The sequence below is a fragment of the Ictidomys tridecemlineatus genome, unplaced genomic scaffold (genome assembly GCF_052094955.1).
Source record: "Ictidomys tridecemlineatus isolate mIctTri1 unplaced genomic scaffold, mIctTri1.hap1 Scaffold_973, whole genome shotgun sequence".
Taxonomy (NCBI): domain Eukaryota; kingdom Metazoa; phylum Chordata; class Mammalia; order Rodentia; family Sciuridae; genus Ictidomys; species Ictidomys tridecemlineatus.
This window is the reverse complement of record NW_027526183.1, coordinates 64801-87568: the sequence shown is the minus strand read 5'-3', so window position 1 is coordinate 87568 and position 22768 is coordinate 64801.

Here is a 22768-nt window from a genome sequence, read left to right as displayed (position 1 = left end):
AACTGGGTGGGTTTTTTTTTTTTTTGGAAAAGGCTCCTGTCCATGAGTAGAGTGTTGCTAAGAAGACACAACAGATTTTCCTACAAGGTAGCAGGGCAGGCAGGAGAGGAGTGAGATAAACCACAGATGGTGAGATAACTCAGAGCTCATGACACTGGGGTGGAGTTCCTTTTAAGTGTGCTCAGATTGCGTATGCTTGGGGATCACATCGAAGTCATCTGTCATATTTTAAGAGCTAATCTATCATAATTGCAGATTAGCTAACTTCTGTCTTTTCCCCAGGTAAAAAAATTAAGTCAGGAAAAGCTTACTTTGCCTGTCACACACACGCATGCACACGTGCACACACATTTATCACAACTCAGAGCACTTTAGCTGAAAAGGAACGTAGATCACAGTGTTTGAGACAACTTGGGAGTGGTCATTTGATGTCATCTCTGATGTTTTTATTATTCTGTTCTGGGGTGGAGGCAGGTTAATGTTTAAGTGTATACATGTTTGAAAATATGTGCTCAGCTTATGTGAAGCACAAAGTTTGCAAACTTCCCAATGAGCATTATTAGTTCTCTATAACAGAAGAAATAACTGGGGATTAGAGAAGTTAAGTGACTTTCCTTTGATCACAAAGTAACTCTGGACAAGTTACTTAGAATTTCTGAATCTCAGTTTTCTCACCCCTAAAATGGGGGATGATAATACTATAATGGATATTATAGTTGTATTGCCAAATTTTCTTCTGCTTGTCTTTCATTATATAGCAGCCACCTTTAAAAAAAAAAGAGTAGTATGCAAACTTGGGTAGTTACTCCCCAAAGTATTTGAAAATGTGTGGGGGACATTCTTGTTATCACACTGACTAGAGGGGCATGTAATTGACATTTAGTGGGATCTGCCTCCGATCATGGGCTGGATCTTGATGGATTTCCGTCAATTAGGATAAGCCTTCCCCTTTGCCACAGTCCCTTTATGGGACTGTCATCCAAGATGGGAAACTTTGAAGGACCCATGGGAACAGTAATAAATAACATTAACAAGTGGTATCAATGAGAGCAGAAGAAGTGTGGCCCTTAGCCATACCATACCTCATATTGTTTTCTGTTATTTCTGATAGGTTCATCTTCTCCACTCCAGCTCTACTAGAAGCTTTTTGAGGGCAAAGACACATCTTAGAATTCTCTTTTACTCATCATAGCATCAAAAAGTAGAAACTTCCAGGGGGAAAAAAGTTGTTAATATCTTTAGAAATATAAAAGAAGCTATTTTAACCACAAAATGAAAATAGAATGCTAGAAAACATAACTAATAGAATGATAACAAAAATATCTTAGAAATTAATAATGACATAGAAATGAATAGTTGGAAGATAAAGTTGAGAAAACATCTCAGAAATAATAGTAGAAAAAGAAAGGGGGTGGGGTGGTCAGGGGGTAATAAGGTAAAATAATTAGAGAATTCATGCTGGAAGTATAACATTTGAATAAAGGTGATCAAAAGAGAGAACAGAGAAAGCTTATAGGAAGTTAATCATCAAAGTAATTCAAGTACATTTACCTGCTGGAAGACAAAAATTTTCTATCTGAAATTGCTTATGGAATGCCCACTGGAATGCAAGTACAGAAACCTATACCCACCACAGCACTTTGACATTTCAAGGCACTGGAGACAAGGAGAAGATCTTTTTTTTTTCTTTTTTAAGAGAGAGTGAGAAAGGACAGGGAGAGAGAGAGAAAGAGAGAGAGAGAGAGAGAGAGAGAGAGAGAGAGAGAGAATTTTTAATATTTATTTTTTAGTTCTTGGCAGACACAACATTTTTGGTATGTGGTGCTTAGGATCGAACCCTGGCCTCACGCATGCCAGGCAAGCGCGCTACCTCCTGAGCCACATCCCCAGCCCAAGGAGAAGATCTTGAAAGCTTCAAATTAAGACAGAACAAATCACATACAATGAGCCAGCAATCTGAATGGCTCTAGACTTTTCAGAAGCAACACTAAAAGCTAGAATATAATTTTTAACTCAGTGTAAATTAGCATAGACATGCAGTCTTGAAAAGATTAACAAAGTTTGCCTCTACATAAATACTCTTAAGAAGTTGCCATAGGATGAGTACCATTCAAACAATGGAGAAAACCAAAGAAGAGAAAAACCACAGAGGACAGGGGGAAAAGGTGGAGGGGATCTCAGCTGATGAAAAAGTGATGTTCCAAGATAGTGACTGCACCAGGCTTGTAACCTCACCATCCTTCAGTTTCCTTGTCTATAAAATAGGGACAATTGTTGATGTCTTCCCCATGAGATTATAAGGATTAAATGATGAAAAATGTGCTCAGCACTTAGAACAGACACTGACACACAACATTAGTTATTAATTTTTTCCTAGAATTTTCTATTCATGTAGCTTAAGAAACCCACTAATATGTTTGATAGTTTGTTTTAATTACTCAATGAAACCATCAATCAAACAACAAATATTTATTGTGTGCCTACTCTGTGCTAGATGCTCAGAAGGAAGAGAGTAAGAGTGGTCCCTTATTTGGAGGAGTGGATAGTATATCACTACCTTGTCTCATTGAGAACTGATTATCCTATGCTTTTTTATTGTTTCATTAAAAAAAGTTTTTAAAAAATTAATCATCGGGGCTGGGGATGTGGCTCAAGAGGTAGTGTGCTCGCCTGGTATGCGTGCGACCCGGGTTCGATCCTCAGCACCACATACCAACAAAGATGTTGTGTCCGCCGAGAACTAAAAAATAAACATTAAAAAAATTCTCTCTCTCTCTCTCTCTCTCTCTCTCTCTCTCTCTCTCTCTCTCTCTCCTTTCTCACTCTCTCTTTAAAAAAAATAAAAATAAAAAGTTAATCATCAAAGGTGTATATGCACATTATCAAAAAGTTAAATAGGATTTAAAGTTTAGAGCAAAACACAGCAGTTTCCCTGGATTACTCCTCAGACTTTTCCATTTCCTCTTCCTGGAGGTAACTGCTTTTAAATCTTTTGACTGTTTCTTCTGTTGTATATATCTTGGCACTTCTAAATAATATGGCTATATTATACCGTTTGCAATTGTGACTTTAGACATAAGCACCTATTTCAATAGATGAGCTTCCAGGTCTATTATACCATCTTCTCTTCTATTCCTTGCCCTACCCGCCCAGATAATATAATTTTTGACTAGATAAACATCTCTACATAACTTACTGATGCAAATTCTATTTCTAGTTTATTATTGTGGACTATGATCATTTCTTTTGTGATTTTTTTGCTCCCCCCACTACTTGCTTTTTTTTGGGGGGGTATGCACTTTCTAATAGACGCACCTTCTAACAGATGTGAGGTCAACCAACATTGGTAGTCTATTCCATCCTTCTTTCCTCTTTAGCAGGCTCTTCTCCCCGCCACTCTGCCCCTTCATCCTTTAAGGTTGAGCGTGCTCTGTAGGCTATTGAGGAGCTGACAACCTGACACAGACCCACCACTATTCCTTCACTATCCCTAGGTTTTTCTCTCAAGTTGTATTCCTCATCTTTTCCTCTTTTTTGGTTTACTCTCGTTTTGGGAGAAAACATGCTCCAGTGCTCAAGTAAAAAAAATCCTTTTTGAGGATATCTTTTCTGTTCTCATTCTGAAATTCCACAATGATGTTCTTGGGAAAGAATCTCAATCTCTCTCTCTCTCTCTCTCTCTCTCTCTCTCTCTCTCTCTCTCTCTCTCTCTCTCTTTTAATTTTTTCTTAGTTGTAGATGGACACAATACCTTTATTTTGTTTATTTATTTTTATTGGTGCTGAGGATGGAACTTAGTGCCTCACACATGAGAGGAAAGCACTACACCACTAAGCCCCAGCCCCAGCCCCAGGGAGAATCTCTTTTCATCCACTCTTCTATGGCCCCAATAGCCTTTTCAGGAAATTTGGAAACTCATATCTTTTGCCTCTGAGTCATTTGCTTGAATTATTTTATTGATGATTTCTGCCCCCTTAGTTTTCTGTTTCTTCTTTCTGAAACTTGTTACTTAGATGTTGGATCTTAAGAATTGGTTCTCCAATTTTTTCAGTTTTTCTTTTTTCTATTATTTTACTCTCCTTGCTAGAATACCTCAACTTTATTTTCTGATCTTTCTTTTGAAAGTTTTTCATCACTACCATTAATGTTTATTAATTTCTAGTTCTTCTTCTTCCCCACCCTTTCTTCTTCTCTTTCTTTTGTGACTTGAATGTTCCTTTCAATAGTTTTCTATTCTTTTTATCATAGCATATCATTGTCTCTTATTTCCCTGAGTGTATTCTTGATACTTTTTCAGTTTCAGTCACTGTGTGTTTTGTGTCCTCCAAATTGATTTTCTGTTTTATTCTATAGTTTTTTTGTTGTTGTTGTAAGTTTTCCTTACATACCTGGTAACCCTTGATAAGCATTAGAGGACTAAATAACTGATTGGGGCTCTGAGCTCATCTTGTTGATTTTCAGCCTATCTAGAGGGTGAGCTAGGGGAGTTTTTTTATTCTAGGAAACTTCTAGTTGAATCCATTCTGGTCTTTCTTCTTGGGCTAATCAGATTCTCCAGAAAGAAACTATTCTTTTCTTCTGCTGTGGTTACAAGTACACTCCCAGTGTTTTAGTAGCTAACTAGGAAAGGAGGCTGGAGAAAGAGAACTGAGATGTCAGCATTTTGGGGTCTCAAATACCAAGCTTCCTGGTACTGTTCTCAAAGTAACCACTGTGCCAGTTGACCTCCACTTTCGAAAGAGTTCCTTTTAAGAATAAACCTGTAAGATTAGGGGCATAACTCAGTGGTAGAGTGTTTGCCTGGTATGTGCAAGGCTCTGGGTTTGATACCTATCACTGCAAAAAAAATGAAGAAGGAAAAGAAAAAGAAAAAAAGAATAAACCTGCCATATTCTGTTGAGGTGGAGAAGAAGTGCTCAGTGAGGTGGAACAGGAGAGGAATGAAGGCCCTAATTGCTATTTAAATCACTTTCACTCAGCCCTTAAGTTTGTTTCACCTTAACTTTCAGTTTTAGAAGTGTCTGGGTCTGGCATTTCTTTTGAAGACTTGGCAACAAATTTTGTTGTAGTTATTTTTTTTCTTTTTTCATTGTTGGCTCAGAATTCAACATTCTATGATGTACTGAGTTACATCAGCCCTGACTACATTCAGAGAGCATTGTGTGGCCCTGTACTCCACCCCGCTTAGCTTTTTTTTTTTTTTTTAAATTCTCTTTGGCTATTGGTTGTTCTGGATTGAACCACTTTTTAAAATCTTCCTTCTCTCAAGTTCTTAGCTTTATCTCTCCTATAACATTAGAATTCCCAAGAATTCTCTTTTTAAAAATACAGATGCTTCTCAACTTACAATGAAGTCATATCACCTGATAAACCCATTCATTGTAAGTTAAAATATTATAAGCTAGGAACATTCTTAGTACCTGTAACCTACCAGACATCATAGCTTAGCACCCAGACACTATAGAGTGCTGGTATTTATCCTTGTGACCAACTGGCTGTCTGGGAGCTGCAGTTTGCTCCCATTTCCCAGCATGATGAGAGAATACAGAGCTACATGTCACTAGCCCAGGAAAAGATCCAAATTCAAAATTTGTAGTGTTTTTTACTGAATGTATATTACTTTTGCACCATTGTGTAGTTTAAAAATTTCAAATTGAGCCATTGAAAGTCAGGGGCCAGATGCAGTGTCCTGCTGGGTGAACATATCTTCTCTTATATCTCTGAATAAATTGATATTATCTTATAACATGTTATCAATGTCTAATTAGTCTATTTTTTATCTTCTTTTTTTCTGGTCTATTTCTTTTCAAGATGTGGCTTTTCTCAAATGTCTTGGTCACTTTTTGTTTGTTTGTTAGTAGAGCATGATTATTTTGTAAGATTAGAAAGTATAGATAAAGAACTAAGTACAAAAATGACCTATTATTTCACCACTCAGAAGATTACTGTTAACAGTTTGGCAAATGTCTTTTCACTCTTCTTATGAGTATTCAAAAACGTGTTTGTTTATTTATTTGTTTATTTATTTATTTATTCCCATTTTTTGTTGTTTTTGTTGGCACAATATAGTTGTACATAATAATGGAATCTGTTGTTACATTCACACAGTATAACAATATAATTTGACCGATATCACCTCCCCTCTTCTTCTGTTACTTATTGTTAAGGGAGAGGTATCACAAAGCTGGGGATTCCTAGTAGGCTTCTCTGAAGAATAATTTGGCAAGAGCTCTCATTTTTTTTTCCATTGGAGGAAATTTAAATGACATTGTATGCAGGGGATGGGGTCAGGTTTCTCTTGGGACATTTAGTTTCCCCAGCAGGGAAATAGTGTCTTACCTGAAAGACATGAATCTGCCTTCCAAGCTTCCAAAGCCAAGCTTTGCTAAATTTGGTGCCTGGGGCAGTGTTGATGTGCACTGATCTCCTTATCAACTGATTGGTTCACCTAACCTTGTCACTCTTGGTGGTTCACACTGCCCAGTTCTGTGACTGGAGTCCCTCCAAATGCAGAGTCCCTTGGCTGCTTAGCAAATTTTTTCTTAAAAAAATCATCTTTCTAATGCCATTTTAATGGGCTCGGGGGAAATAAACACATATCTTTAACTTTTCAAGTGAATTTAGAAATCCCATTTCTATATTTATGCATATCTACTCTAGCTTGTTGAATCCACCAAATCATATACAACATAAAAAAATCACTTTCTGTTCTTACCAAGAGCCCAGGAGGATGGTTTGATGGGAGTCTAGCTGAGCTTTGGATTAGTGTGGGATAGATCTTGAGTCAAGTTTGGCATGGAGTCCTCAGCTGTCTATGCTTCCTCCTCTGTGTGTACCCCATTCATCATCTACAGGGCAGGAGGGTAGGGATTTTGCTTCTGTCATCTAGTACAAAAATGAGACTATTTAGGTGCTGGGTTTCAAGAAGTTGGCTGGGCTGCCTTCTGGAATGTGGGTCAAGATACCAACTTCTGAAGGATAGCTATGGGTAAGAGAAATGAGACAGAAGAGTGAGTGTACAAAGGGGACAAAGGCCTGTGGATGTGGAGGCATTAACACCAACACACATGCTGAACTAACAGTATGTGCTGGTTCACAACCCAGGACCCCTGCCACTGCTGTGTGCCTCTGGAAAGCTGCTGTGATGCCCATAATTTATGGTTTGCTCTGTTTGCCCTGGAAGATTGCTAGTTGATCCCCAACCCTCATGGAGCAGAGGTCCTTGAGAAAGTCTGGGCAGTGCAGTTTGTCCTTCTTGAAGGCTGTATGCAACTCCTGTGCTAACAGGTATCACCTGATTAAGACACAGTGGGGCTGAGAATGTAGTTCAACAGTTTGGCACTTGTCTAGCAAGTGTGAAGCTGTGAGTTTGAACCCCAGCATTGGGAAAAATAAAATAAAAAGAGTGGCCAGTGGTTAGGCTAACAAGTCAGACCCAGCAAAAGCTAATTTCATTATACTTGAGTCAGAATAGAATTTTATAGAAATGTTTAAAAAGGAATGGAACAAATGGTTTCCTAATTACATTTAGACATTTTAGAACTTAACGAATGGTTCATTGAAAGTATTTTTTACCTAGTCACTAAGCAAGAAATATCATAAAACAATCCTTTGTCAGCCTATCCTAAAGGTACACCATGATTTCAAAAGTAATAAGGACTACTTTAAAAAATTGTCCTATAAATCAAATTAAAGCATAAAGGGGGTTTTCACAAAGACTGGCTAATGCCCTGTTAGTTCAAAATGTCCCATATATTCAAGTAGATTCTAAGTGTTTTGTTTTTTAAATAATCCATGGATGTTTGATGCAGTATGAAAAATTAGCTTTCTGTTCTCATCAAGAGCCTAGGAAGATGGTTTGATGAGCTTTGGATTAGTGTGGGATAGCACTTGAGTCAAAGTTGGCATGAAGTCCTCAGCTCTCTATGTTTCCTCCTCTGTGTGTACCTCAGTCATCATCTACAGGGCAGGAGGGAAGGAAAAGTACACTTGTCTTGGACTTGAGTGTACTGGAAAACATCTACTAAGAGGATGGTTTTCATTTGGGTGTAGAATACCCCTGCTGACCCAGAAGCAGCATAGATAGAATGTGGAGTTTTTATAACAGTTCCTAAGAAGCTAGTATATTTTCACTCCACATGATTTCCATAAGCATACTAAGTGCATTATTATTAACTTTGTAAATGTTCAATGGATTTTTTTTAAAAAATTGTGTCAATGACATTTAAAGAATTCATCTTTAATGTTTTACTTATCTGTGTTGTGATTGAAACTTAAGGCGGTTGTGAAATCCTCAATTGTCGTATTGCAAAATATAACTACTATGATGTCATCTTTTGTGAATTTGTTTCTTAGATGTAGGAGTAAAATTTACTCCCAGCACACTATTGCAATTTTTAATGTCCTTGGAAACTTTACCTTTAAAATAAAGGGTAAAAATAACATCAGAATGCCTATTAATATGTAACTTCCTTCTCAGAATAAATGAACCTATAATTTCTAACATACTGAGAACAAGAGTTCCTTTTTATAAGTATTGTTGGGATGTAAGAACAAAATATCAAGCTTGCTTCTAAGCAACTGAGAAAAATGAGTGGTGATTCAGGACAGACTTAGAGCTGAAAGCTCAACTGTCATATGTTCCCTAGATACAGAAGTCTTGGGTGAAGGGGAAAAGAGGGGCAAGGACCCTGAAGCATGTGGAATGATGTGCTTATTTCTTTTTGCTTTTGTCATGAAAAACCATATAGGAACATTTCAAGCACTCACAACAGTAAAGAGACTCATATAATGAACCACTATTATAAAAATTTATTTTTAATTTAATGTCCTCAAGTTGGTATGTGAAAAAAAAACAAAAACAAATTTGCAAGTATAAGTCTTTACAAAACAGTGTAGAATTTTAAAACCAGAACAGGTCATATTTCCTTGCTGCTCAGGTCCATTCCTCTAGTGAATACCAGAATAATACAAATGCCTTTTAAAACATTTTTTTAAAACAAACAAAAAAGCTTTCTTGGAGTCCCAATGATCTGAAAGAGCTTTCAGGGCAGGCTTATCGGAATGCATTTGGGCATCTGACCTGCCAGGTCCACTGTCCTAAGTCAAGCATAAATGGAAATAATAGTATGGGTTCAGGAGTGTCAGTTCTAATAGGCACTGTCATAAGCCCACAGTGGCTTGGGAAAAGCTATCAGACATGGACATGTTTGATTCAAGGTTTCTTTAGAGATGCCACTGACCTGTTGAAACTGACAGCGGGTAGGGTTGCTTGCTGTGGGAAGCTTTGTGCTCTGGCTACTGAAATTCCTATTCACCTGAATTATGGATGTGGGGGTGAATGCTCCAGGGGGCAAAGGCTGTGCATTTCTTTTTCATAAGAATGTCACTTTTTAATCTCTATGGAAAGCCCTAAAACCCCCCAGGGCCTTCCAAACATAGATAAAATTTGTCAGTAGTGACATTTACAGGGTGTTTTTCCCCCCTCCCTCCTCCCTTCTCAGGAATGCCAAAACTTTTTCTTCTTTGTACTTAGTAAACTTATCTCCCTTGAGGATTTTTACCATATGAAAGAAGGGCATCCTTAAATTCTACCATATTTTATTTACTAGATTTTACTAAAAAACAAATTAGAGTGCTATAACCCATTTGGGAACATGTTGCAATTACTTTGAGGATGGAGAGGGCTAAAGTGGAAGGTATTAATTAGAAAAATTGGGAATGAGTTTGTGAAAAGCTGAAAGAAATGGCTCCTCTGAAGTAGAATGTCTCCATTTGGATACTGATTGCTTCCCATGCCATGAGAACCAAGGATGTGTTTGTATAAATACCACAAAGTCCTTTTCTAACCACAGTTGTAGGTGTCCAGGTTTCACACGTGTTTTATAGATTGAGCCAATATAACCACATGTGTCTGGCAATGGAGATGTGCTAATTGAGAAAGAAACCCAATGAGAGGCAGAGTGCCAGGAAGGAGGAGAAAGACCATGTTGTCCTTTCATTGGTCTCTCTCTCTCTCTCTCTCTCTCTCTCTCTCTCTCCTTCTTTCTTTCCCGTTGCAGGGCCCTAGGCCAGTTCTCTCAACTGTTCCCTTCCATCCAGTTACCTCTTACTCTCCCTTCAGATCTCAACCAACCTTTGCTTCCTTAGGAAAGTCTCCCCAGCAACCTCTACCTCCACCTAACAGGTGGATTTGGTTCTTAATGAGACACATCTAATATATGTAATAGATACCCAGTAAATATTCGTTGAGTGAATGAACAAGTTAATCTATGTGTTTTTTCCTTTGTCTCTTCACTAAGAAAATTTATAACAGTGACTGTGTGAGGGCCATGCCTAGATAGGTAGGCCAGGGAGGAGAGGAAAGCAGCCTTTTGCACCTGAGAACTCAAACAAGTCAGGTGCCATCTTCTTCAAACACCACAAGAGAGCTGAGATGAGGTGGATTTTAGCATGGGTCTAGTGGGTGGACGTTCATGGAAACTAACCAGAAAACGGACAGAGATAGGAAACAGTGGAAACTCTGTTTACATTTGTGCCAAGCTCATATGACCCTTAGAATTTTATATTTAATTTTCTGGTAAGGAAACTTAAGTCTAGAGATTAAGTTTGTTATTTTGATGTCACAAAACCGACAAACTTGAATCCCTGAGATTTCTTTGAACTGATTAAAAGTTGTTGTGGGTTGAACTAAAAAAAAGCTGGGGTATGTTTTCATGCCTTGAATTTGAAGGGCACAAGATATTTCTAGATAAGTGCATCCAGCGCACAGATGTGCAAGAGAAAGGGAATCCCAGTCTCAGGGCTCTTCTACCCAGGCAGTGGTGGAAGAGGGGTGCCAGCAAGATCACCAAGAGAGCATTCCTGGAGGGGACAATTCTCTCAGCAGTTGATTTTACCACTGCTGGGTTTTACCAGAAAGAAAAACTTTTCTCACAGCACTGTAGAAACTTCTGGATGGTTATCACATGCTCTAGTTAACTTAGCTGTTCTACGTAATTGTTCGTTGATTATGTATACCACTTTGGGAATATGTTTACCTTAAACTTGCAGGGTTTTAGCAGGTATGCAACCCTTTCACATACACTAGCTTACTTGGGCCCATGACACTCTTGAGAAGAATTTAAAGAGTCCTTGGTGGTGTGTCCACCCAAGCTTGAATCTGGGTCCCTGAATCACCTCCTGTACTCTGTCCTGTGTATCATAGTAAGTTTATGAGAAAGAAAATGTTTCTCCAGAAAGCTGAAAACAGCCCTTAAATTTCATTTTTTTTTCAGATTTATTAAGGAATAATCGACAAACATAAATTACATATATTCAAAGTATGTATTGTGATAATGCAATATGCATATACATTGTGAAGCAGTTATCACAATTAATACATCTATCACCTCACATACTTATTGTGTGTGTATGTGTGTACACTTAAGATCCATTCTCTTAGCAAAGCGGCATATAATACACCATTATTAATTAAAATTACCATGCTATGCATTAGATCATCAGAACTTACTCATCCTATAACTAAAATTTTACTATTTGAACAACATCCAATTTCATTTTTTCTTATTGAATTTAAGTGCTGTCCTTCTCCGAGGCAAACTTCGCTTACCTGAAACTTTTCTTCTTACTAAACAATATAGCAAAAAGTGGTAGAGGTGACTAGCAACCAATAAGGATGATGATGATTAGTGACTTACTAGATGGCAGACACTAAGTGCTTCATATACTTTAGATTATGTAATCTCAGGATATTGTAATTTTTCTCATTCTACAGATTTATAAACTGAGGTACAGAGAGGTAAAGAAACTTATGGTCTTATAGTATGTTTAGTGTCTGAGATCTATCTTCTTAACTACCACATGAACTGACTTCTTACCTGTAAGTTTGGTTTTAATTAAGCCAACCCAGTACAAAGAGGGGCCTTGTTATTTCATTGTGAAAAATACTGAAAACTCTGGGGTTCCATGACATTACTTTTCTTTCTATAGTAATTTTCTCAAGAACTACACTTCTTGAATAAGTGATCCATATGAACAGTACACCATTCGAAACTACTAAAGGATGTGTAAAAAATATCAGCTTCCCTCTACCCTGTTCTTCCACTGCTTTCTTCCCCTCTCCAGCAGTCTGCTGTTAGCAGTTTCAGTGTTGAAAAGGCTGTTTGAAGATTTACTTTCCTCTTTCTGCCTAAAGTAGAAAGAAACCACATAGCAGGGTTCCTGGCACAGCCTCCACAGTGTCCTCTGTCAGGACTGAGGCACATGGGCTGTCTGGAAGATTTGCAGGGCAGCAGGCCAGCAGTCAGAGGCCACTTTCTGGGAGAGTGAGCAGCTTTCTGGGAGAAGGAAGCACCTGAGAGAGAAGGCACCTTGCCCCTGCACAGAGCAGGAGGCTTCTCGGGAGAGAGGGAATTCTAGAAGCAGTGGCAATTTTCTCAGCCTTGATATGGTTCCCCCATGCAGTGGGGTCTGAAGTCCTTTGTTTGAAAGAACCCCAGAGTGCCAAGGTAAAGCATGCAAAGAGCATTCTGGAAGATGATGAACACTGCTCAGAACCTCTCCTGCCCAATGGACCACAGGGTTGGGGGGGCGGGTTGGGAGGGAGTCCATGGAAAAAATACTTGCTGATTCTCTGCACTGACCATTCTCCTGCTCTTCTGGATTCTTCATTCATGCTGCTGTCCTTGACAGATACCTTTTTTCTTCCCTTTTCCTGTCCAGTTCCTGCTTGCCTTTAAGACTTGGCCAGACAACACTTACCCTAGAAACCTATGCCACCCTCTGCCTCTCTATGTCATTACCTGATTTGTATTAAAATGACATGCTAATGAGTCAATCTAAGACCATGAACTTCTTTTGTTTAGCAATGGTTTTGCTTAGTTTTATAGTTCTAGTGCCTGGCGCTCAACAACCATAATGTTCATATAGGAATGCTCTAAACTACATTCCTGGAAGCAAAAGATCCCTCAGTGACACTTCAGTTTTTCCAATAATCCACCTTTTGCTAGCTTGGCAGATTTAGTGAAATATTGATAGAAATGGACCTATAGGGAATCTGCCTTTTAATTGCAAGCAGAATTATAAGATCTGCTGAACTCCAACAGATTTTGGTTTCAGAGTATTCATATCTAGAACAAATTGTCTGGAAAATGATTTGCATCAATCCATCACCATAACCATTTAATTTTTTTAGATATTCAACAAAATGTTGCCTATATTACTAAAGTTTAGACCATTTGCAAAAACAAAAAACAAAAACACAACAACAACAAAACCACCCAATTGAGAAATATCATCCTGTTTACATGGGGGAAATATGAGGGTACATTGAGGTGTTTTAAAGAAAGACTCCACGTTATTGTTATTTTCCCCTCTTGCAATTTAACTTATTTCCAACGCTTTTCTTTACTCCAGAGTTGGTGATTTGAATAGTTTAACTTGGGGCAAGATTGGGATATAGAAAATGGTCAATGCAGAGAAGATAGGTACCTGCCTAATATTTCTAATAGAGTGGAAGTAGATCACAAGAGGTATACTTCTGGCACGTAACCCTTTTCTATATCTTTAGAAGGTTGTCAGCGAAGTAGAACAAAATCTGAACTCCGAGCAGATTCTGCCTTGTGTAGTTCCAACTAAATTTGTGTTGAAAGATTACAAGCTTACATGCAATGGTGCAAGCTGAAGATTTTACGCTGTGTAAATATGGTAGTTTCCCGTCGGAGGGCATGAAGACAGGGATGGGAGGGGTGGGTGGGGGAATCAATGTTTAAGTCAAACATTTAAAATTTAAGTGTGATCCTCTTAGTCATCACTTTCATTTCTGTCTCCTAGGGAAATCTAACACAGCTAGAAAGCAATGGAAAACACTAAGGGTTGCATCAGATATTGAAGAGGAACTGATCATACCATGGGTTAAGAAGGGTTTCTTAAATGAGACTTTTTAAAAAGCTGGTTATTTAAAGGTAGCTTTGGGCAAAGGAACAAGGGTTCCGGAGTCTAACTTGTCCCCTGTTGGCAGTGTTGGCTCCGTATTAGGAGATGAAATATATTTTGATGCTTTTTCTTTGCTCAGTGTAGGTTGTCAAGGTTGTGCTATAAATGGACTTTCAGACTTTTTCAGGATGTTTCCCAATAGAGGATATTCTAGATTGTGGAATCATGTCTACAGTAGATTTAATATATTTGAGATTTTATCTTAATTCTGGTAGATCAATGGTTTTTGTTTATTCATTTTTAATTCTGTGTCTAATATTAGCCTACAGTGTTACTGGCACTGTATGTGTGACCCAGGGAGAAATAAAGTAAAAGATGTGTCCTCAGTGAGCTCATTGGAGAGGAACCATACAATAATGATAATTAACATTTGTATAGCACTTTAAAACTTAAAGGTCACTTTCTACCACATTACTTCACTAGCTTTCTCCATGGGTGTGTTGGGTAGGCTCCACTGTCCTCACTTTATAAATGAGGACAGTGGAGCTTGGTGAAATTAAGGGACTTCCCTGGGATCACATTTCAGTAAATAGTAGAGTTTGAGCTTAGAAATAGTATTCTGCCTCTAAAACTGTATCAGATTCCATTGAAGGCTGGTGATTATAGCCCAATAGCCTGTATCAGGGCATGACCCAGGTGGCTCTTCAGGGATGGTTTCTTGGGGAGGAAACAGTGAGTTTGGATTATTGAAGATGGTCAAAGAAGCACTTGCTATGGAGAAAAGGTTAATAAATAAATTACACAGGAGGACAACAAGGGCAGGACTGAGTTTGCTATGTCTCATGAGAAGGAGCCATACCTTCTGAAGCAGAAGAACCATTGTTGGGTTTAAGGGGAGGTGAGTCTAGAAGGCACTGGAAGATGTGTGTGTAAGGGTAGGGGACAGTAGCACCTGGTGGGGGCACTATTGTCTCAGGAGTCTCCAGTGGAGGGGCTGAGAGCACTCCTCCTTTGTTCTGCATTGGTGCCTCAGTGGTAGAAAAGGGAGTTGCCAGGCAAGTTACATATGGAATGTCTACAAGGGAAGTTCTTATGCAAAATGACTAAACATGCTTCACTGCCCTCCCTGGTTACTTATCCATGTTATGTGTGTGCAGAAGTCAGTGGGAGTCCAGCCACTAAGAGATTGCTCAGAGAATAAATGAGAATGAAGTTGTTAGAAAAGATGAAGGGCTTCTATGTTATCTGCAACAGCTGAAGACAGTATGTCGTTTTGCCATAGTGGAGACTGCTTAAGCCACATTCCTTTAGAGCATTTCCCTTGGAACTTGCAGGAGACTAAGTGACCTAGCCTTACTCAAGGGAGGGAAGTGAGACATGATACAGACTTGGTGATCTTTACAGTTATGTAACTTTCTGGTCAAAAGCCTCTTATTAAACCACTAGATTCATAAAACAAAGATCACTGTATATTTGAATCACTTCAATGACCTTGGAACATGGGACCTTTAGGACTGGGGGTGGTAGCTGCTCATGTCAGGGAGACTCTTCTCCACAGTGCCACAAGCACAGTAGCATGAAACTCAGTTGGGAACTCATGGTAGCCAAACTCTGAAGCACACAGCAATAAAATGGGGAGAGTTCAGAGGCTTCTTCCTCTGAAACATGTGGGTAGGTCCAAGGGAACACATAATGGCAAGATACATTCTGCAAGTTAGTGTCTGTACTTGATGTACTCTCATCCTGGGGTTGGGGTGGGGTTGCCTAATTCTAGTACAGGGATTGTAGTTTGCTGCAGTTGGTTCTAAGTGCACAGGTTCTAGAATCAGGGAATGTGAAAGTTTATGGAAGCTCTTGAGGCTTGACTTTCCTCTGTAAAATAGTGGAAAAATTATGGCAAGGATGAAATGAAATAATGCGTGTTTTGCATTTTTAATTCCTTGGGACCCAGAGTATGAGGTGGAGATTCACATAAAAAAAAGGCTACTGGGAAGTCCTATTGGGATCAATAATTTTGTAAAGTGAAGGTAGCATTATTGGGTGGAGGGAGAATGTGAACTGTGATGCAGTCAGAAGAAAGGCTTCATTACTCACATGGTGGCCATGGAGTCATCTGAATTGAGACAAGATTGACCCCATCATTGGTCAGTCACTAACTCCAGGAAAGGGAATGGTCTTGAGTAAAGAAACTCTTGAACAGAGGGCAATGCTTGCAGAGGGATTCAGCTGATGGCTGATAGCCATCAACCTTTCTGGTTGAGAAAATGAGTCATTGGGCTTGAAGGGATGATAAATCTGCAGTTGACTTGCTTCCTGTAATAAATTCTTGGAATAGATCTGTCAGATTTTGATGGGCTCTCTTTTTGGGGAAACTTATAAGATGAAGGTGAATGAAATAAACTATAGCCCTCACCCCAGCAGCTACTCTGATCCTCATTGTCTTCCTCTTTTCCTACCCATTCTAGCCCACCCTTCTCCTTATCTGGTCCAAATAGTTTACTTGGTGGCTGCAAAACTAGGCTGTGACTGTTGTACTTATTGATTTCCCTTTGAGAGACACCCAAGTGGATTACCTGGGTGCAAACAGTCTTCCCTGCTCTCTCTGTAAAAGCATTCCTACTGACGGCTGGTCAGAGTCAATTCCTATGTCATAATACTCCTTTTTTGTCTACTTGTAATGAAGAAGGTGAATTAACTGAGTGGCAGCTACACCTTATTGTTTAATGGGATGTTATCTGTGTTCCCTGTGAAAACAGGGTATGAGTCATTGAATCTGCATAGGCAGATTCATCTGTTAAGCATGCATTTACTGAGGCCTCTAAAATACTTTTCACTTCTTGCTTCTCAGGTCCACACAGCCCTGGAATAAGATTGTAGTGCAATTGTTATCTGTTCCTAATGAAAGAGAACTATTTCTAATCTCCCTATCTGATAGAGATTGAAAAGAATGCATTTATCAGATCAGAACAGCAATCAATACACCTGAGGCAATTCCAGCCCTTCTATCTGGCAAAGCAGTTGCAAAGAGAACCATTGTTAAGTGAGTTTGTGCAAGTCTCTGGTCATCCTCCAAGATCCATGTGGCTTTTCTGGAGATGAATTACATGAAAGTGTAATGGGGATCTGCCATTCCCTTTGGGATATGATACTGTTTTTAATTTCCTGACATGACTGGGGTGGGTAAGGGCAGCTTCAGAGGCTTCTACTTGGTTTTCCCACTATGATATCAAGCCAGACCCACGACCACCTCTGCCCACAGGGAATACCTTCCGGAGCTCAGGCTCCTGCCAGATCAGCCAAGTCAGCTGCTCAGGAGCCTGGGCAAGGGTAAGCCAAGTTCCATCCAGCCACCTGCAGACCCTTGCACAGGTCAGGCCCAGGCCTGATCCGCCCAGCTGAACTGCAGGGAGCTCGTTCTCAGGGTAAGCCCGGGTCCATCCCACCACTGGCTGATCTCTTCTGCAGCTCACCGCTCTGCCCTGATCAGCCTCTTCCACCTGCGCGGGAGTTCTAGAGGGGCCTTGATCCATGCAGCCACCTGCTGACCCCTGCCAGAGCTGAGACTCCAGCCAGATTCACTTTGCCAGAATTGCAAGGGAGCCTGGGCACAGGGTAGGTCAGAGTTCATCCTGCCCCCGCCAGATTGCCGCTGTAGCTTCCGCTTGGCTCAGGAAGGCCTCGCCGACCTGCCTGGCAACCATGCCCAGGGTACACCACCTTCCATCCAGCCACCGTCCGACCCCTGCTGCAACTGAAACTCTGCCCAAGAGCTGGGCCCCAGGGAAGGCCCAGGTTCTACCTGCCACCTGCTGAAGTCTGTAGGTCCTTACGATCGGCCCAGGACTACCTCCACTCATCACCAGACAACCTCAGGAGCTCAGGATCCCTTCCAGATCTTCCACAACGAACCTGGCACAGGATACCACAGGTCCCTACCGCCACCGGCCCACCTCTGCAGGAGCTCAGGCTTGGCCAAGATCCGCCTTGCCAACCTGTAATGCAGCCAGGGCCCAGTATAGGCCTGGGTTCATCCTGCCACATTGGAACCCAGCCTGAGTCCATGCTCTACCCAGGACCACTTCTGCCCACGGACAGACACCCGCTGGAGCCTTGGAAAACTCTTGGCTTACATTGCAAATGGATAAGAAGAACCAGAATTCTCACTCTGCCAAAGGGCTCCATGCAAGAGGCAAAACTGTTGCCAGTTGCTAGAAAACAGTATTTTGGTGATGTTTTTTGGGGTGTCTGCACAGCTCACCAGAGCTTCATCACATACCTAGCTCATACAAGTCAATGAGGAGAAACAAATAACTGAGAAAAATGGGAACACCCAATATTGACTGTTTTTAAGATGACAAACCAAAGATCCAGAGGTCTTTCTACGTCACAATCTAGTAATCCAAAGGAAACACAAAGTACATGTGTGTTTTTGCCTGTCAAATACAAAGAATAAAGAGAGGGAGAAAATCGAATCTCAACAGTGTTGGAAAATGGATTGTCAACTTCTGAGAACTGAAATGCAAAGTTGCCATGACACTTCTGTAGAGAAGTTTCAGAAAATATGCCAAAATTTAAAGTGCATGCCTATCTTTAGCCCAAGAATTTCAGTTTAAACAAGTCATTCATTGTGACTGTGGCAAAGTTTTTTATTATACCCTGATGTGGTCCATTGTAATCATTTTATATGATTTTTATATATTTTTAAAGGTTTTTTTGGGGGGTGGGGGGCAGTGGGGGATGTATTTGGACCCAATGCCTTTATTTTATTTATTTATTTTGATGTGGTGCTGAGGATCAGACCCAGAGCCCCTCCTATGCTAGCCAAGCACTCTACCACTGAGCTACAACCCTATCCCCTCTGGTGTTTTATTTCTTAAAAATACTTTTACATATCTGTAAACATATTCCTGTGTGATTATATCTCAGACTCTATTTTTTAGTAAGTTACCACTTGGGCTGGGACTGGAGCTCAGCTGAAGCACATTTGCCTGGCAGGTCCAAGGCCCTGTCTTCCTTTCTGAGCACTTTTGATAAATAAATAAAATAAAGATCTAACAACAGCTAAGAAAAAAAGTCTTTAGAAAAGATTGTACCTGGTATTTTGAAAACAAAATTAACACAGTTGCAGTTGTACATGTTCACGATATGAGACATTTAACATGTTAACTTTTTAAAAAGGAGTATGGTTCTATGGCACCAAAGAGAATGTCATTAAGATACAGCCATCACTATCATTTGTCCATCCCCAGGACTTTTCTACTCACAAATTCAACCTGTCCTAATTAAATACTCTCTTGCCACTTTTCCCTGTAACTCATCCCAGTAAGCACGGTTCTACTTCCTGTCTGTATGAATTGGATTATTTCAAAGATTTATTTTAACACCACCAAAGTACAAGAGCAATGTGTGCTGGTGTATGTTTGTACATGTCCACACACACTACACCTCCATATACATACAAAACTCGCATTAGTAACCAACTTTGCCTTCTTGCTTTCCACATTGAGGTTTAGAAATCCTCCTCCATTGTGTAAACATTCATTTATTTTGTTCCTGGACTTTGATGATTTATACATTTAGTGTATCAGAGCATCTGGAGTTTTTTTGGATGGAAATATTGAGATAGGGATTGGATTTCATGTTGTTAACTACATCATTAAGCATCTTCACAATGTTCCCACTAACTTTTACGGAATCATATGTCTTTCTCCAAAAAATAGAAATGTGACCTTTGTGACGTTATCAAGTGTTTTATCTATGCAAGTCTTTCCTTATCTCTCTTTTGAGTTCTGTCACTCTGTTCCCAGTTGCCATCTTTGAGTTTACAATTCACTGTGTGAAGATTACTCTTGATGCTAAATCCCTGACTTTTTTTTTTTCCAAAATGATATGTATGTGTTGGGCATGATGCCCTATGCCTATAATACATAAATTGTGTTAGTTTTTAGTAGGCTGCTGGTTAAGGGGATGAATCAGGGGGTTTATCCAGGCCTGGGGAGTGCAAGGAAGATGTTCACACACCATGCTGGATGCAGGGACTAGGGCTATAGTAGTAGATTTGCCAGAGTGTCATGTGAGCATGCATCACTAAGGCAGAGGCAGAAGATGGATGTGCATGGAATGGACTTGGTTCCTTTTTTTCTTTTGGTTTAGGGAATCTTATGGTGAAAGAGGAGGAGGAGATCACCAGTGATGTCGAACCAAGAAGGCAAAGAGATGTGAAGGCGTGTGGACCCCCAGACCTGGGGGCTCTGCATTCTTGGTCCCAGGTGGGGGGCACACTGGGTGTGTGTGGCCAGAAGAAGCCTGAACCCTCTTTAATTACAAAAATGTCAACACAATCACACTCTCTTGCTCACACAGACTTGTACACATGCATAGCAAAAAAAAAAAAAAAGAAAACCACACATACACACCCTTCAACGCATACATATGTTCATCTTCAATGCGTGCATAACACATACAAGAAGCATAGGCACACAAAGGTGCCACTCAATCACTACTTTATCCTGGAGAAGAAAACATAATTTCAACTCCCAAATCAATGCCCTTCACCACACACTTCACCACACACATATCCCATCAGCAGCATGCACAGGACACACTGGCTTCTCAGCAGTGCAGGAAACACATACACAGTGTGCTTCTTTCTGAACATAAACATATGTTTTCATCCATGGAGAATCTGAGGTGCTGGTGACCCATGCAGGGCAGCTCTCAGTGACTGGCCAGAGCATGCAGCATCACAGGTTCAGGAGCTGAGGAGGGCTGCGGGGAGAAAGCAGAGGGAAACCAGACCTGAAGCATGACAAGAAATCCATTCATGAACAGCTGTGAAGAGTATTTGTCTATTCATTTTGCTGTAAGTGATGCCTTCATTTGCTTGTTTGTGAATTATCCTTTTGCTCCAGGGAAATCCCAGCTCACCCAAACACGAGTTTGTTATCTTCAAACTTCTTCTCTAGGGACTTGAATAAGGTCTGATATATACCTGTTCCCTTAGTGAGTAACTGCAGAGTCCTTAAGTGCCTACACAGCCTGCTTTGGGCTCTGAGGGATGTGAAGTTCCTGGCTTCTGACATGATGAGCTGCTTAAAACCATTCACGAGCAGGTAGGATCATCTTCCCCTTAATAAGCAGAAGGTGAGATTGCTGTTCTTTGACCTGGGAAGTGGTTTGAAATAAGAAAGAACCAAGCTTCCAAACCAATTTGACTTTAAAGCTGTGAACAAGGCAGAGGTAGGGTAATGAAGAGGGGGACTATAGGAAGAGAGGGACAGAGAGGAGAGATGAAGGGGAGGAGACAGCTTCACAGAGGAATTGAAGAACAAAGACTGGATACCCTCAGGGTCAAGTGCCTATGGAATGATACAGCCCAGAGGACAGAGGGAAGTTAGGACAGTGTGTGGCTCACTAATCCTGTGGTTTGTGTAAATCCTTTCTTGTTTCTGGGCCTCAGTTGTGCATAAACTCAGGGACTGGTCCAGGGCAGAGTTTTTCAAGGGTCTATTCTGGACACTGTTATAGTTTATGTATGAGGTGTTCCCCCAAAGGACATGTGTAAAGCAATGCAAGAATTGTCAGAGGAAAGTGATTGGATTATGAGTTGTGGACTAATTAATCCACTGATATGGATTAACTGGGCCTTAACTCTGGGCAGCTATGGTGTGGCTGGAGGAAGTGGGTTAATGCGAGTGTGCCTTTGGCAATCATATTTTGTCCCTGGTGCATGGAGGGACATGCATGTCCCTTTTTGCCATGTCCAGAGTGGCTTTCCTCCATCACATCTTTCCACCATGACATTCTGCCTCTCCTAAGTCCTAGAGCAATGGAGTTGGCTAACCATAGACTGAACTTCTGAAACCATGAGACAAAATTAACTTTTGCTCCTCTAAGTTGTTCTTGCCCTATATTTTGGTCACAACAACAAAGATTTGACTAAAACAGGAATGTTTCATGGGCTTGTCCAACAGCATTTATTTTATTAACTATCAGAACAAAAGAACTGGCAACAAGGTCATGATCAGGTTAACTAGAGAGGAGGCCTAAGGCTGAGAATGTAGGTGATGTGCCCTGGGAGGAAGCAGCACCACAAACTGTGGGAAGAGGTGGATGCCCATGTGTGGGAAATACTGGCCTAAGTGACCTTCATGGAGCCTTCTGCTCTGTGGCTTTAAAGCACAAAGATCCTAGTCATCAGGCTGTGGATAAGTTATCTCAAGGGGGGCCTTTAGGAGTTCTCTGCACCCCTCACCCACCCTGCTTTTGGAAGAGGAAGCAGATGTTACAAGGTCACCTCATGCTGTCCTCCAACTTCTGGAAGCCAAGAAGCATCCTGAGAGGTTAGGAACCATCCTGAAGGCCTTAGACTCTTCATAAGGTGGAATCTGAACCTTTGCCCTGATTGTTCCCTCCTGGGCCACTCTTCCCTGTGCTGTAATTTGGTCATCCTTGTCTTCAGCTCCCCACGCCTTTATCTTTGCTCTCTGCATGCTCCAATGGCACATACCCTTTCGAATCTTGAACTCAGTGTACAGGCTTGTCTCCCAGGCTGGAAGCATATTGTTTACTTGATAACATGCTGAGGGCCCAGTGAATGCTGTGAGAGGAGAGGCAGTGTGGGAAGTTCACTGCTGATTCATAGCAAGGCTCTGGGTTTTCCTGGATAAACAAACAAGCTCCCACAGCCTAGTCTCCTGCCTCTGCCTCCCTAACATGCTATCTGATTCTTGTCCAAGCCACCCAGGACTGTTTCCTTTCTTCAGGGCAAATGTGGTGCCTTCATAGTAGAACCCTAGCTGGTGTTCACCTATTTTAAAAACAGCAGCGGGAG